The 15,022-nt window shown below is 42.0% G+C and overlaps 1 long non-coding RNA gene across 1 annotated transcript in view; it reads left to right on the top strand.

Annotated features, from left to right (window-relative positions):
• Window positions 1-15,022, top strand: part of LOC105466922 (uncharacterized) — a 28,409-nt gene that overhangs the window by 4,017 nt on the left and 9,370 nt on the right. Inside the window, exon 2 of the long non-coding RNA XR_978517.2 lies at window positions 7,151-7,345. This is a non-coding gene — a long non-coding RNA (uncharacterized lncRNA). The remainder of the gene's footprint in view (window positions 1-7,150; window positions 7,346-15,022) is intronic.

Here is a 15,022-nt window from a genome sequence, read left to right as displayed (position 1 = left end):
TATTACTGAAGGCAAAAATAAAGTGCCAATTAGATGGTGAGTCAATTGCCAATAAAGACTCTAGATGGCTTTGACAAAATTATTTTTCAGATCAATAGACAGTCTCCCAAGAGACAGCATGGTGGAGTGAAAAAAGCACCACATTAGGGGTCATAAGCTAGGTTAAAAATTTTTTTAAACCGGTTCTGCCAACAGGCAGAATTGAGATTTTGAGTTGGGACTTCCTTGCCCTAGCCCTTCTTTCCCTATCGGAAAAATGAGAGGGTTGAACCAGATGATCTCTGAGGCTGCCAGCTGTAGCATTATGTGAGCTAATCAGCATAGACACTGGCATGTCTTATGTTTATATTTATTTTGGCTTATTTTATTCTTCTATTTCGTTTGTGAAAAGATAGTTGTACAATCAAAGTAGAGCTGGGAGAAGGGCTATCAAGTATGCTGTCTCCTGGGTTCCCAGAATTCAGGCTTCTAAGATCATTGGTAGAAATGAGATCCCCCAAATCCTTACCCCCCATTGAAAAAATAAAAATACTAACAGTTTGTAAGTTTAAAAATAAGTGGCAGCGTGGGTAGGTGAGGTGGGGTAAAATTAAAACATTTTGTTAGACTAAATAGTCCTGGCTTAGCCAAGCCAGTTTATCAGTAGGTCTAGGGAGACCCAGTCCCATCCGTAGGTCTAGGGGCAGAGGGACTGTGGTTTGTTGTGGGCTGGGCAAGGTAGTACCCAAACCTGCCCCAGCTCTGGCTGGAGTCCACAGATAAGAAAATGCTGGCTGGGCACGGTGGCTCATGCCTGTAATCCTAGCACTCTGGGAGGCCAAGGCAGGCAGATTTCTTCAGGCCAAGAGTTTGAGACCAGACTGACCAACATGGTGAAACCCTGTCTCTACTAAAAATACAAAAATTAGCTGGGCATGGTGGCAGGTGCCTGTAGTCCTGGCTACTCAGGAGGCTGAGGCAGGAAAATCACTTGAGCCCGGGAGGCAGAGGTTGCCGTGAGCCAAGATCCTGCCACTGCACTTCAGCATAGGTGACAGAATGAGACGCCATCTAAAAAAAAAAAAAACCAGCTAACCAGACCACCTGTTCTCTGTTCTCAGACCTTCATTTTCTGCCCTTCTGACTTGTGTTAATATTTGCAGTTGTGAGTTTATTCAGCCTTTGGGGTCTGAGTTACTGGTCAGATTGCCCAGGTAAAATGATTAAAACTTGGATTACCTTCAATTCTTCCATCCCTAACTCTCTAGAACTTCTGTCTGTTCTGTGCTTTTTACTTCTTAGTTGTTTTTGCCTTTAGCATTTTACTACTGCTTATGGCTTTGTGTAGGATGGCCCAATCTCTTCTATTAATTGTGTTAGGTTAATGAGGGAAGACCTGTATTTCTTGGACTGTAACAGTAGGGTTTTTCCATCGCAAGAGGGGCTTTAATAATATTGACTCAAATATTTTATGCTTTCACTGTTAGACATATGAAATCCTAGCATGTGAGCTGGGAAGAGTTCTTAGAGATCCTCTTGCTAGAAAATGTGACATTGTGGTTCTAGGGACCCAGGAATCTATATTTTTCACAATCTTCCTGCAAAAAAAAAAAAAAAAAGATTTCTTGCCCAGAGTGAGGAAAAGGTTTCTTATACATATTGTTTTTTCAACCGAAGTGCCTCACACTGGAGTCTGGGTATATGTTCTGAAACACAAGCTTTATGTCAATTTTTACTTCATTAAAGATGCTATATATTTTGCATTCCATGTCAACAACACATCTCTGACTGTTTTGCCAAATGTGCACGTGAACTTGACAGCTTGGACTGCTGTTACAAATAGCACAGGCAAGGTGGCTTAAACAACAGTTTATTTCTCAGTTTTGGAGGCTGGTAGGTTAAAGATTAAGGTGGCCACATATTTGATGTCTGGCGAGGGCCATTTTCTTGGTTTGCAGATGGCCACCTTCTCACTGTGTCCTCACATGGCCAAGAGAAGGAGACACCATTTCTTTCATGTCTGTTCTTCAAAGGGCACTAACACAATTCATGAGAGTCCATCCTTATAACCTAATTACCTCCCACAGGCCCCAGCTCCAAATACCATCACACTGGGGATTAGAGCTTCAACATATTAATTTTGGGGGTACACAAACATTCAGTCTACGAGCTCGTGTGTGTGCACATACACACACTACTGCGTGTCATGGAGTAGACTGATGCAGCATTCAGAACCTTTGGTTACAACCGCAATTCTGCACACTGACATGTGGCTCATAAGAACAAGTAGCCCAGTTTGGAAATAAACTCTAATGCAACTGTTTTGTTGTAGGACAAGGATGATATTTAAAAGCAATTGAGTCAATATATGGTAAATAACAATAAACAACCTTTCTGCCAATCACTTTAGAAGAATAGCTATTTAACAAATATTTGAACTTGAGTCAGTGAATGAGTTGTTCTTGCTTACTCTCCTTCTCATGACACCCTATCCCTCAAAAGGTGAAGGAAAGAAAGGAATTTTATTTCATTTTTCTTTTGGAGACAGGATCTTACTCTGTCTCCCAGGCTGGGGTGTTGTGGCATGGTCATAGCTCACTGCAGCCGCAAGCTCCTGGCCTCAAATGATCCTCCCACCTTGCCCTCCCTAAGTGTTGAGATTACAGGTGAGCTACTGCAACTTGCCAAGAAAGGAGTTTTAAAAGGTATTCAGTGTTCATATACTCAAAATACTTCCCTTTCTAAAATGTTTTATATACCTATGTAAAGTATATGTATTACATTACACATTTTATAAATTAGGCAAATTTATAAAAAATATTTATAGGAAAGTCAAACAACTTGTCCAAAGTCAAACAACTATAAATGCTACAACCCAGATGTTAAAACCAGGATGGTCTGCCTTGAGAGTGGTGTCAAGCTTACTCCTGTAGAAGAAAATGGACTTGTGTTTTTAAGGCTGAAATCTGAAGGGCTTTTATGTGAAAGAAGGCTTACGTTTGTTTTATGGGGCCCCAGGGGTGTAGCTAGATAGGAAATAAGTCACACAGAGAAAAAGATTTCAGCTCCTTTCAAGGAAGAAGGCTCTGGCAGTCAACACAGTTGAAGGCGAGGGCCGTTCTGTGAGCCCCTGTCTGAGGATTCGAGCAGAGATTCCAGTGAGTTATACTGTCAGGGAGAGTGGGGGTAGTGAGATGACATCGCTTTCCATCCTGAGAGCTGATGCTGCTATAAATGATTGTTCATTCCTAGAGCCCACCGGTGTACAATATAAAGGTACTAGCTCATCAAAAAAACTTACAACTTCCTTAAAGTAGCCTGGAATAGAAATATTATTTTAATAGTTTTACTTTTTCCATTTGTCTTTGGAATACAAAGATATAGATTTAAAGTTGATAGTGATAAAAATATTAGGCTCTATTCCTTTATCAGCTTACTATATTAGAAAAACTCAGGCCAGGTGCAATCGCTTACACCTCCTTTGGGAGGCCAAGGCAGGCAGATCACTTGAGCTCAGTTCAAGGCTATCTTGGGCAACATGGTGAAACCCCATCCCTACAAAAAATGCAAACATTGTCTGGGCATGTAGCGCATGCCTGTGGCCCCAGTTACTCAGGAGGCTGAGGCAGAAGGATTGCTTAAGCCTGGCAGATTGAAGATGCAGTGAGCTGTGATTGTACCACTGCACTCCAACCTGGGCGACAGAGCAAGACCCTGTCCCAAAGGAAAAAAAAAAGGCAAAGCAAAACAAAAAAATTCAAATACTTTTCAGTCTATAGTGTTAGCATAGGGAGAAGTAAAGACTTCCGAGGAAATGTTGCTGTCATTTAAAAATGGTTTTGTGGAGTAGGAACTAGACTGAGGGCCTTCACTGCCTTTTGTCTGCTGGCCTGGCTTTATCTTCTCTCCCATTTTTAGCTGAGGCGGGCAAATCGCTTGAGCACAGGAGTTCAAGACAAGCCTGGGCAACATGGTGAGACCCTATCTCTACAAAAAATTTTAAAAATAAGCCGGGCCTGGTGCTGTGCACCTGTCATCCCAGCTACTTGGGAGGCTAAGGTGGGAGAATTGTTTGGGCCCAGAAGGTTGAAGCTGCATGTAGTCAGCATGTTTATGCCACTGCACTCCAACCTGGATGACAAAAAAGCGAGACCTTCTGTCTCCTCAGGTTTCCCCCCTTGTCTCCTTTTTCCTGATCACACAGTGTCAAAGTGCTTGGGAAGATTACTGGCTATTTTTAGGTTTTCATTTGAGCCTTTGTGTATCCAGAAGCAATAGGCTATATAGAAAGCGCTAAGGCCAGTGGCAGTGGTTCATACCTGTAATTCCAGCAATTTGGGAGGCCGAAGCAGGCAGATCACTTGAGGCCAGGAGTTCGAGGCCAGCCTGGTCAATATGGTGAAACCCCTTCTCTACTAAAAATACAAAATTTAGCCGGGTGTGGTGGTGCACACTTGTAGTCCCAGCTACTCAGGAGGCTGAGGCATGAGAATTGCTTGAACCGGGAGGCAGAGGTTGCAGTGAGCTGAGATTGTATCACTGCACTCCAGCCTGGGCAACAGAGTGAGGCTCTGTCTCAAAAAAAAAAAAAAAAAAAAAAAAAAAAAGAAAGACAGAAAGAAAGATTAAAAAAAAGAAAAGAAAAGAAAGAAAGAAAGCTCCAAGACAGGGCTTAATCACATAAACGCAGCCTAAACATATACTTAGGGTATTTGCAAGGGGAAAATATCCAAAATAAGAAAAGGTGCGTTGGAAGGCTTCACTAGCTGGTATTAAGAAAAAAAGCATCCTAGTAGTCAAATTCAGAATTGTGCCAGGCCTCCTTTCCTGTATTTTATGTTGTAGTATTTTTGTTTTTAATTACATACAGGGGAAAGGATAGCAAAGTATTCAATGCTGGGCACTTCTAAAGATCTTTGTTTGACCCAACATAAAATAAATAGAATGATTAAAATGATTATGAGGCCGATCACGCTTGTAATCCCAGCACTTTGGGAGGCTGAAGCGGGTGAATCACCTGAGGTCAAGAGTTCAAGACCAGCCTGGCCAACAGGGTGAAACCCAGTCTCTACCAAAAATACAAAAATTAGCCAGGCATGGTGGCGGGCATGTAATCCCAGCTACTCAGGAGGCTGAGGCAGGAGAATCATTTGAACCCAGAAGGCAGAGGTTGCAGTGAGCTGAGATGGTGCCACTGTACTCCAGCCTGGGTGACAGAGTGAGAGTCTGTTTCAAAATAAATAAATAAATAAAATGATTATGAATACCCTGAAGTATACATTTATATATTTGTTTTAATTGACCCCCAGATTATAGATATGTGTGATGTATGACATGATATTTTGAAATATGTATACATTGTGGAATGGCCAAATAGAACTAAACTATGTGTGGCCTCATATACTTACCATTTTCTGTAGTGAGAACACTTTAAAATTCACTCTCTTAAAGAGATTTTCAAGAATAAAATACATTGTTATGAGCTCTAGTCACCATGTTGTACAACAGATCTCTTGAACTTATTTCTCCTAACTGGAATTTTGTATCTTTTGACCAACATCTCGGACAACTGCTCCTCCCCAGTAACCACCCTAGCCCCTGGTAACCACCATTCTACTCACTGCTTCTATGAGTTCAACTTTTTGAGATTCCATATGTAGGTGAGATCATGTGGTATTTGTCTTATTTCATTAACATAATGTCTTCTATGTTCATTCACGTTGTTGCAAATGACAGAATTTCCTTCTTTTAAAGGTTGAACAGTATTCCATTGTGTAGGTATGTCACAGTTTCTTTATCCACTTACCCAGTGATGGACACTTAACACTTAGGTTGATTCCTTATATATTTTGATACTGGGTCTCATTCTGTCACCTGAGCTGTTGTGCAGTGGTGCTATCTTGGCTCACTGCAACCTCTGCCTCCTGGACTCAAGTGATCCTCCTACCTTAGTTTCCCAAATAGCTGGGACTTCAGGTGTGCACCACCACACCCACTAAGACTGATTTTTTTGTTTTTTTGTAGAGGCAGGGTTTGCCATGTTACCCAGGCTGGTCGGGAACTCCCAGGCTCAAGTGATCCCCCTTGGCCTCCCAAAGTGCTGGGATTACAGGTGTGAGCCACCACGCCCGGCTGATTCCATATTTTGGTTATTGTGAATAATGCTGCAATGAACGTGGAAGTACAAATAACTCTTCGACAAAATGATTTCATTTTCTTTGGCTATATACCCAGTAGTGGGATTACTGGATCATATGGTATTTCAGTTTTGTTTTTTTTTTTTTTTGAGACGGAGTCTCGCTCTGTAGCCCAGGCTGGAGTGCAGTGGCCGAATCTCAGCTCACTGCAAGCTCCGCCTCCTGGGTTCACGCCATTCTCCGGCCTCAGCCTCCAGAGTAGCTGGGACTACAGGCGCCCGCCACCTCGCCCGGCTAGTTTTTTTTTTGTATTTCTTTAGTAGAGACGGGGTTTCACCGTGTTCGCCAGGATGGTCTCGATCTCCTGACCTCGTGATCCGCCCGTCTCGGCCTCCCAAAGTGCTGGGATTACAGGCTTGAGCCACCGCGCCCGGCTTTCAGTTTTTAACTTTTAATTTTTTGAGGAACTTGTGTTGTTAAATTTTTTTTTTCTAGCACAAGTTGACTGAAGAACGGAAGAAAAATGGATTCTCTTCTGATTTTTGTATAGATAGCTGGCTTCCTCAGAAACAGCCATGGTCTGGAAATATAATGAGTTAATTCAATAAAGGTTGCATTACTCTGCTCTGTGATAGGCCCTGCTTAAGGTGCTGGAAACTCAGAGGAGAATTTGATATTCGGCCTCTGCCTGCATGAAGCTTACACTCAAATTGGACACTAGTGGTACCTCATTTCCTAGGATTCAGTACCAATTTATGTGCTGACCAGTTAACCTTATCTTGACTTCTCTATAATGTTTGGGAACCAGTCCCAACCTTTCTAAATATCCCTGTTAGCCTACTATGTAATCTATGAGTGATATCCTCCTTTCCTCCCCATTTCCTCTTCAGAGAGAAAAGTCATGGAGCTAAAGAGACAGAAAATTGCCTCCGAAGCCCTGTGATTTAGCTTAACATCAGGTGGCACCAAGTTATGGAACTTGACTCTCTCTCTCTCTATATATATATATATGTATTTTTTTTTTTTAATGACAGGAGGAAGTTAACAACTGGAGAGGAAGGTGTGTGTTCCTAGCAACCAAATTAGACCACTTCACTGATGGAGCCAGTCCCTCTGTCTCCCTGTTGGCTACCAACTGCATGGATGAAACTTTCCCGTGACCTTCCTCTTTGTACATGGAGTGTTAAGACAGAGGCACATCTTCTCCAGAACAAACCAACTGCTGACCTGTATGTTGACCCCTTCAGAGTTGAAACCCAGTCCTGTATGGTTTCAAAAGGTGGGAGGGGTATAAGAAGAGCTGCCTCTTTTCTGAAGGATGAGAGATTTGATGCCAACAAAGGAGTGGTCACAGGCTGTGTTCCCTGACCAAGAAGGCTATACAGTTAGAAACTAGGCAATGCTTATGTTATTCCCAAGAGTCAGAGCAGGACTCCTGTATTTTTAATTTGTTTTGAAAATCAATGTTATATGTGTACAGAGTTTAAAGATTTGAATAGTTTAGCAAAGCTTGGTATAAAAAAAGAACTATCCTTCAGCCTTCCTCCTCTCATCCTTGGATTCTTCAAGGCAATCACATTCGACGCTTTTAGCTGGTTATTTTGATATTTATCTTACTACCTCTAAATGTCATGTTTATGTCATTACTTCTTGATCATTCAGTTTTAGGCATTTTATTCACTTTCCTGTAATAAAGATGAGGAGAGTGCTCTCTTTCATTCCCTACCCTGATTCCCATCTCCTCATCATTCCAATACAGTCAAATCTTAGTTTTGGTTATATTAATATTCAGTGTTCATGTTTTATGTGTAAGCAACCTTTACTGCTGAGCCATGTAAAATACTATAGTTGCTTTTCCTTTGCTACATGGTATTTAATTTTTCTGGGAATTAATAATTAGGGCTTTTAACATTTGTTTTTTTTTTTTTTTTTTTTTTTTTGAGACGGAGTCTCGCTCTGTCACCCAGGCTGGAGTGCAGTGGCCGAATCTCAGCTCACTGCAAGCTCTGCCTCCCGGGTTCACGCCATTCTCCTGCCTCAGCCTCCCGAGTAGCTGGGACTACAGGCGCCCGCCACCTCGCCCAGCTAGTTTTTTGTATTTTTTAGTAGAGACGGGGTTTCACCGTGTTAGCCAGGATGGTCTTGATCTTGTGACCTCGTGATCCGCCCGTCTCGGCCTCCCAAAGTGCTGGGATTACAGGCTTGAGCCACCGCGCCGCGCCCGGCCATTTGTTTTGTTTTTTTGGCATGCTTATTATTAACCCTAAACACTCACCATTTATGTAAATCTCCTCTCAAGACTTTCTTTTTTTTTTTTTTTTGAGACGGAGTCTCACTCTGTTGCCCAGGCTGGAGTGCAGTGGCGTGATCTCAGCTCACTGCAACCTCTACCTCCGGGGTTCAAGCAATTCAAGCTGGAATTACAGGTGGCCACCACCATGCCTGGCTAATAGAAGAGACGGGATTTCACCATCTTGGCCAGGCTGGTCTTGAACTCCTGACCTCATGATCCACCCACCTTGGCCTCCCAAAGTGCTGGGATTACAGGTGTGAGCCACCGCACCTGGCCAAGACTTTCAAACACACGAAGGGGTCTATCAGTTTAATCTTGAAGAAGACTCCATTGGAGCCTTCTGGCCTGCTTCGGGCTAAACTAGTTGCATTCTGGGCCTGCTCACAGTCATTCTCATTCTTGATTTTTGCAGGAAAAAAAAAAACTTTCTGGAAGCTTATAGGGTATATTCTTTTTGTTTATTCTGCTGAGCAATTTTTAAATATTGAAACTCAGAACTTTCACTCTGAGAAATTTTCTTGCATTATTTCCTTGAAGTTTTCTGTTCTTAGTTCCATATTTTTATATTTCTGGAATGTCTATTATTTTGATTTAGACCAACTGGGTTGGTTCTCTGAGTTGCTTATATTTCTGTACTATTTTTCTCTTTTTGCCTTCTTGTTACTTTGTGTTTTCTTCTGTCTTAGTCCATTTAGTGTTGCTATAAAGGAAGACCTGAGGCTGGGCAGTTTATAAAGAAAAAGTTTATTTGGCTCCTGATTGTGATGTCTGGAAAAGTTCAAGACTGGGCATCTGCATCTCGTGAGGGCCACAGACTGCTTCCACCCAAGGCAGAAGGTGAAGGGAGTCAGAGTATGCAGCTCACAGAGAAGAGGGGAAGCAAGAGAGAGAAGGGGAGTGCCAGAGTCTCTCTTTTTTTTTTTTTTTGTACTTTAAGTTCTAGGGTACGTGTGCACATGTGTAGGTTTGTTACACATGTATACATGTGCCATGTTGGTGTGCTGTACCCATTAACTCATCATTTACATTAGGTATATCTCCTAATGCTATCCCTCCCCCCTACCCCCACAATAGGACCCAGTGTGTGATGTTCCCCTTCCTGTGTCCAAATGATCTCATTGTTCATTTCCCACCTATGAGTGAGAACATGCGGTATTTGGTTTTCTGTTCTTGCGATAGTTTGCTGAGAATGATCGTTTCCAGCTGCATCCATGTCCCTACAAAGGACATGAACTCATCCTTTTTTATGGCTGCATAGTATTCCATGGTGTATATGTGCCACATTTTCTTAATCCAGTCTGTCACTGGTGGACATTGGGGTTGATTCCAAGTCTTTGCTATTGTGAATAGTGCTGCAATAAACATACGTGTGCATGTGTCTTTATAGCAGAATGACTTATAATCCTTTGGGTATATGCCCAGTAATGGGATGGCTGGGTCGAATGGTATTTCTAGTTCTAGATCCTTGAGGAATCGCCACACTGTTTTCCACAATGGATGAACTAGTTTACAGTCCCACCAACAGTGTAAAAGTGTTCCTATTTCTCCACATCCTCTCCAGCACCTGTTGTTTCCTGATTTTTTAATGATTGCCATTCTAACTGGTGTGAGATGGTATCTCATTGTGGTTTTGATTTGCATTTCTCTGATGGTGAGTGATGATGAGCATTTTTTCATGTGTCTATTGGCCATATGAATGTCTTCTTTTGAGAAGTGTCTGTTCATATCCTTTGCCCACTTTTTCATGGAGTTGTTTGTTTTTTTCTTATAAATTTGATTGAGTTCTTTATAGGTTCTGGATATTAGCCCTTTGTCAGATGACTAGATTGCAAAAAAATTTCTCCCATTCTATAGGTTGCCTGTTCACTCTGATGGTAGTTTTTTTGCTGTGCAGAAGCTCTTTAGTTTAATTAGATCCCATTTGTCAATTTTGGCTTTTGTTGCTGTTGCTTTTGGTGTTTTAGACATGAAGTCCTTGCCTATGCCTATGTCCTGAATGGTATTACCTAGGTTTTCTTCTAGGGTTTTTATGGTTTTAGGTCTAATATTTAAGTCTCTGATCCATCTTGAATTAATTTTCGTATAATGAGTAAGGAAAGGATCCAGTTTCAGCTTTCTACTTATGGCTAGCCAATTTTCCCAGCACCATTTATTAAATAGGGAATCCTTTCCCCATTTCTTGTTTTTGTCAGGTTTGTCAAAGATCACATGGCTGTAGATGTGTGGTATTATTTCTGAGGGCTCTGTTCTGTTCCATTGGTCTGTATCTCTGTTTTGGTACCAGTACCATGCTGTTTTGGTTACTGTAGACTTGTAGTATAGTTTGAAATCAAGTAGCGTGATGCCTCCAGCTTAAACTACCAATGACTTTCTTCACAGAATTGGAAAAAACTGCTTTAAAGTTCATATGGAACCAAAAAAGACCCCGCATTGCCAAGACAATCCTAAGCCAGAATCTTTTAAATAATCAGCTTGCAGGAGCTAATGGAGTGACAAATTACTCATTACCTCACAGATGGCACAAGGGATCTGCCCTCATGACCCAAACACCTTTCATTAGCCCCCCTCCAACACTGGGGATCAAATCTCAACATAAGATTCGGAGGGAGTCAAATAAAGCAAACTATATCATCCTCAATTTTATCTTCCAAACTTTCTATTGGGTTTTTCATTTCTCTTGTCATTTAAAAAGGTTCTAGCAGATCTTTTTGCACATTAAATTTAAGAAAAAAAATTTTAATTCTTTTTCTTTTTCTTGTGTTTTTATTTTTTATTTTATTGTATTTTAGACAGGGCCTTGCTCTTTTAGGCTGGAGTGCATTGCAGAAGTGTGAACACAGCTCACTGCAGCCTCGACCTCCTGGGTTCAAGTCATCTTCCCACCTCAGCCTCCCAAGTAGCTGGGACTACAAGTGTACACCACCACACTCACCTAATTTTTAAGTTTTTTTGTAGAGATGGGTCTTGCTATGTTGCCTGGGCTGGTCTCAAACTTCTGGGCTCAAGCAGTTGTCCTGTGTTGGTCTCCCAAAGTGCTGAGATTAGAGGCATGAGTGAGTCACCTCACCGGGCCCAGAAAAAAATATTTTTGTTTCATGAATGCCATATCTTCAGTAATACCTCTGAGAGTGTCACTAGTAGTTTCTTTTCAATTTCTCCTTCCATCAGTCTGCTTTCTCCAAGATGCTTTTCAATATTTTCAGCATATCTATTTTGGTTCCTTGTATTAGATACTGTTTAGTTAATTGGGTAAAAAAGTTTATTGAAGGCTGTGTGCACCCGTGTTAGGTTTGTTTATTTTGGTTTTCTTTTGTTTTTTTGAGACAGAGCCTTGTTCTGCAGCCCAGGCTGGAGTACAGTGGCATGATCTTGGCTCGCTGCAACCTCTGCCCCCTGGGCTCAAGCAATTCTTGTGCCTCAGCCTCCCGAGTAGCTGGGATTACAGGCATGCACCATCACCCAGCTAATTTTTTGTATTTTTAGTAGAGACAGAGTTTTGCTACATTGGCCAGGCTGGTCTCGAACTCCCGGCCTCAACTGATCTGCCTGTGTCTACCTCCCAAAGTGCTGGGGTTACAAGCATGAGCCACCACATGCAGCCAACTTTGGTGTGCTATTTAGGGTGAACCAGCTGGGCTCTTTCCTTGGGGGTTCCCTAATGGTAGTGTTTTTTTTTTTTTTCTTTTTTGGACTGGCTAGGTTCTCAGAGAAGACTCTTTCAATTTCCTGCTTGGAGTATGTTTGTCTGGCTGCTCATGTTCAAGATGCTGAGTGGAGGAAGAGGAATGGGGTTTTCAACATTTAGAATGTATAATTTTAGTAATCCTTCTGTTTTCAGTATGATTTCCCACCCTTAACTATGGTTGGTGTCCCAAATACAGTGACTTTAAAAAAAAAGTTTCCAATGAATAAATTGCCAGTGTTCTGCCAAGTTTCAGGAAAGGCAGTTGCCCGCTGTGCCAAGTAGGGGAGGTAAACTGGGATCTAACTGCTTCTTAAACAGACTTTCAACTAATCTGCCCACTTGCGGCCTTATCTTCACTCCCACTTCCAGAGATAGTGGTACTGTCACTTCACAAGTCTTGTAGACAGTCTGCTGTGCATTTCACATTGCTTCTCAGCTTTTCCCACTGTGGACTTAGGATTCCGCTTTCTTGAGTCTCTTATACCAATGACCTCGAGTCTGTTATACCAATGACCTCTTATCTATTTACTTTCCAGTGTCCAGCTTTTTTTTTTTTTTTTGGCAGTTGTTTTCTTTCTCATTGTCTTTGTCCCTGTAGGCTTGTGCTTTAAATATTCTTTGATTATTATTGTAAGATTAAGTTTTGGGAGAGAATGGAGCTGATGTAAACAACCTACTTTAAGGGGAAGTCTCCAGGGCAGGGATTCTGAATGAAGGTCTGAGGACTCCTCGGAGAGCCAGGGATGTGCTGGGGGCGAGGGGGTGTCTTTGCATCCCCTGAAACTGTATGCAAAAGTTTGTGTCTTTATGTGTCCATTACCACCCTTACTAAGTCTACAGCTTTTATCAAATTCCCAAAGGCTTCTGTTACCTCTTCTTCTTCCTTTTTTTTTTTTTTTTTTTTTTTTTTGAGATGGAGTCTCGCTCTGTTGCCCAGGCGGGAGTGCAGTGGCGCTATCTCGGCTCACTGCAAGCTCCGCCTTCCAGGTTCACGCCATTCTCCTGCCTCAGCCTCCCTAGCAGCTGGACTACAGGCGTCCGCCACCATGCCCGGCTAATTTTTTGTATTTTTAGTAGAGATGGGGTTTCACCGTGTTAGCCAGGATGGTCTCAATCTCCTGACTTCATGATCCACCCGTCTTGGCCTCCCAAAGTGCTGGGATTACAGGCGTGAGCCACCACGCCCAGCTTTCTGTGACCTCTTCTAAAATTAAGTACCATTTCTCTAGAGGCCAAGTAATATGTTACATGGGAAGAAGATATCACAGGCTTGAAGATATTCAAATTTAGGAAAACATCAGACCAAACCCGTACTCATCAAGCCTGCTAATAAATGCAGGTTCCAATCACAGGGCTCAAACAGCCCCTGAAAACCAGTGTATTCCCATTTATTGTGCCACATATTACATAATTCTCACATAGGTAAAAAGAAACACTGTAATATCCTTGAATAGCCACACACTGGGCACTGGGCAGCAGAGTGGTGCCGATTGAGGTTAACCAGTTAGCATGTGCCTGGCTTTAAGGGGGCAGAAGTTACTTAGCATCAGCTGGTAATTGCTGTGTGGAGACATTAGCAGAATATGAGCAAATCTGATTTTTCCTGAGAAGCTGGCAATTTAGATTTCTAAAATGTGATATCACCTCATCTCTCTTACCATAAAATAAAAATTTAAAAATCACGTGGCCCAAACTAAACACATATGTAAGCCAGATGTAGCTCACAGATCACAAACATGTGATATTTGATCAAATCCAATCTTTTTTCTTTTGCATGTTGAGAGCCTGCAGCCCAGAATGAGGAAGCTCCCATGTTCAGTCTTTGCCATTCTAGTAGGTTCTAGGCTGGCTCTTGGGTCCCCGAAGGCAGCTCTGGATCTTTCTTGTATAGACCAAAGGGTAGAAATAGGTGGCATTGGAGTATAGGGTGTGTGTGTGTGTGTGTGTGTGTGTGTGTGTGTGTGTGAGAAGGAAAGAGAGAGAGAGAGAAGTAGAGTATTTGGGGGAGGGTGGTTGTCTCTGGTGAGGAGATAAGATGAAGAAAGAGCTTTGGCTTTGATCCTGATAGCTATCCTCCTCAGGGTTTGCTGGAAGAGTTATAAACAATTCAGTAGGGGGTGGAGACAGTGAGGGAAGCAACAGTACTGAGTAGTTTTAAAAGATTCTAGAGGCCAGGTGCGGTGTCTCATGCCTGTAATGCCAGCACTTTGGGAGGCTGAGGTAGGCAGATCACCTGAAGCTAGGAGTTCAAGACCAGCCTGGTCAACATGGTGAAACCCCATCTCTACTAAAAATACAAAATTAGCCAAGCTTGGTGGCACATTCCCATAATGCCAGCTACTCGGGAGGCTGAGGCAGGAGAATCGCTTGAACCTGGGAGGCAGAGGTTGCATTGAGCCGAAATCGCATCATTGCCCTGCAGCCTAGGCAACAAGAGCAAAACTCTGTCTCAAAAAAAAAAAAAAAAAAAAGATTCTAGAAAGGCCTAGTGCTGTCCAGTAAAACTTTCTGAGATTATGGAAATGTTCTGTATCTGCACAATCCCATATGGTAGCTACCAGGCACATGTGGCTATTGAGCAGCTGAAATGTGGCAAATGCAACTGAGGAACTGGATTTTTAATTAATTTAACTTATCCAACATATCTTAAAGTGTGTTATGTCATCTTCCATGGGTAGTATGTAGATAATTAAGTGGGTATACAGAACAATATGTCTATTTTTATAGCTCTACCCACCCCCCTGTATACACACATACATGCATGTATTTCGAATGCATAATTTCATGGATATTGTTGACTGGTTGAGACCAAGTTTTAAAAGGGAGTAATTAAAGAAAAACGTTTAGTAAATACATTCAATAAATAGTATGTGGGTTGTACACACAATTGGCAAATATCGAAAAGGTCATAAAATGACTGACATTTTG

This window comes from Macaca nemestrina, chromosome 6 (genome assembly GCF_043159975.1).
Source record: "Macaca nemestrina isolate mMacNem1 chromosome 6, mMacNem.hap1, whole genome shotgun sequence".
Classification (NCBI taxonomy): Eukaryota; Metazoa; Chordata; class Mammalia; order Primates; family Cercopithecidae; genus Macaca; species Macaca nemestrina.
This window is presented reverse-complemented; position numbering and strand designations above follow the sequence as displayed.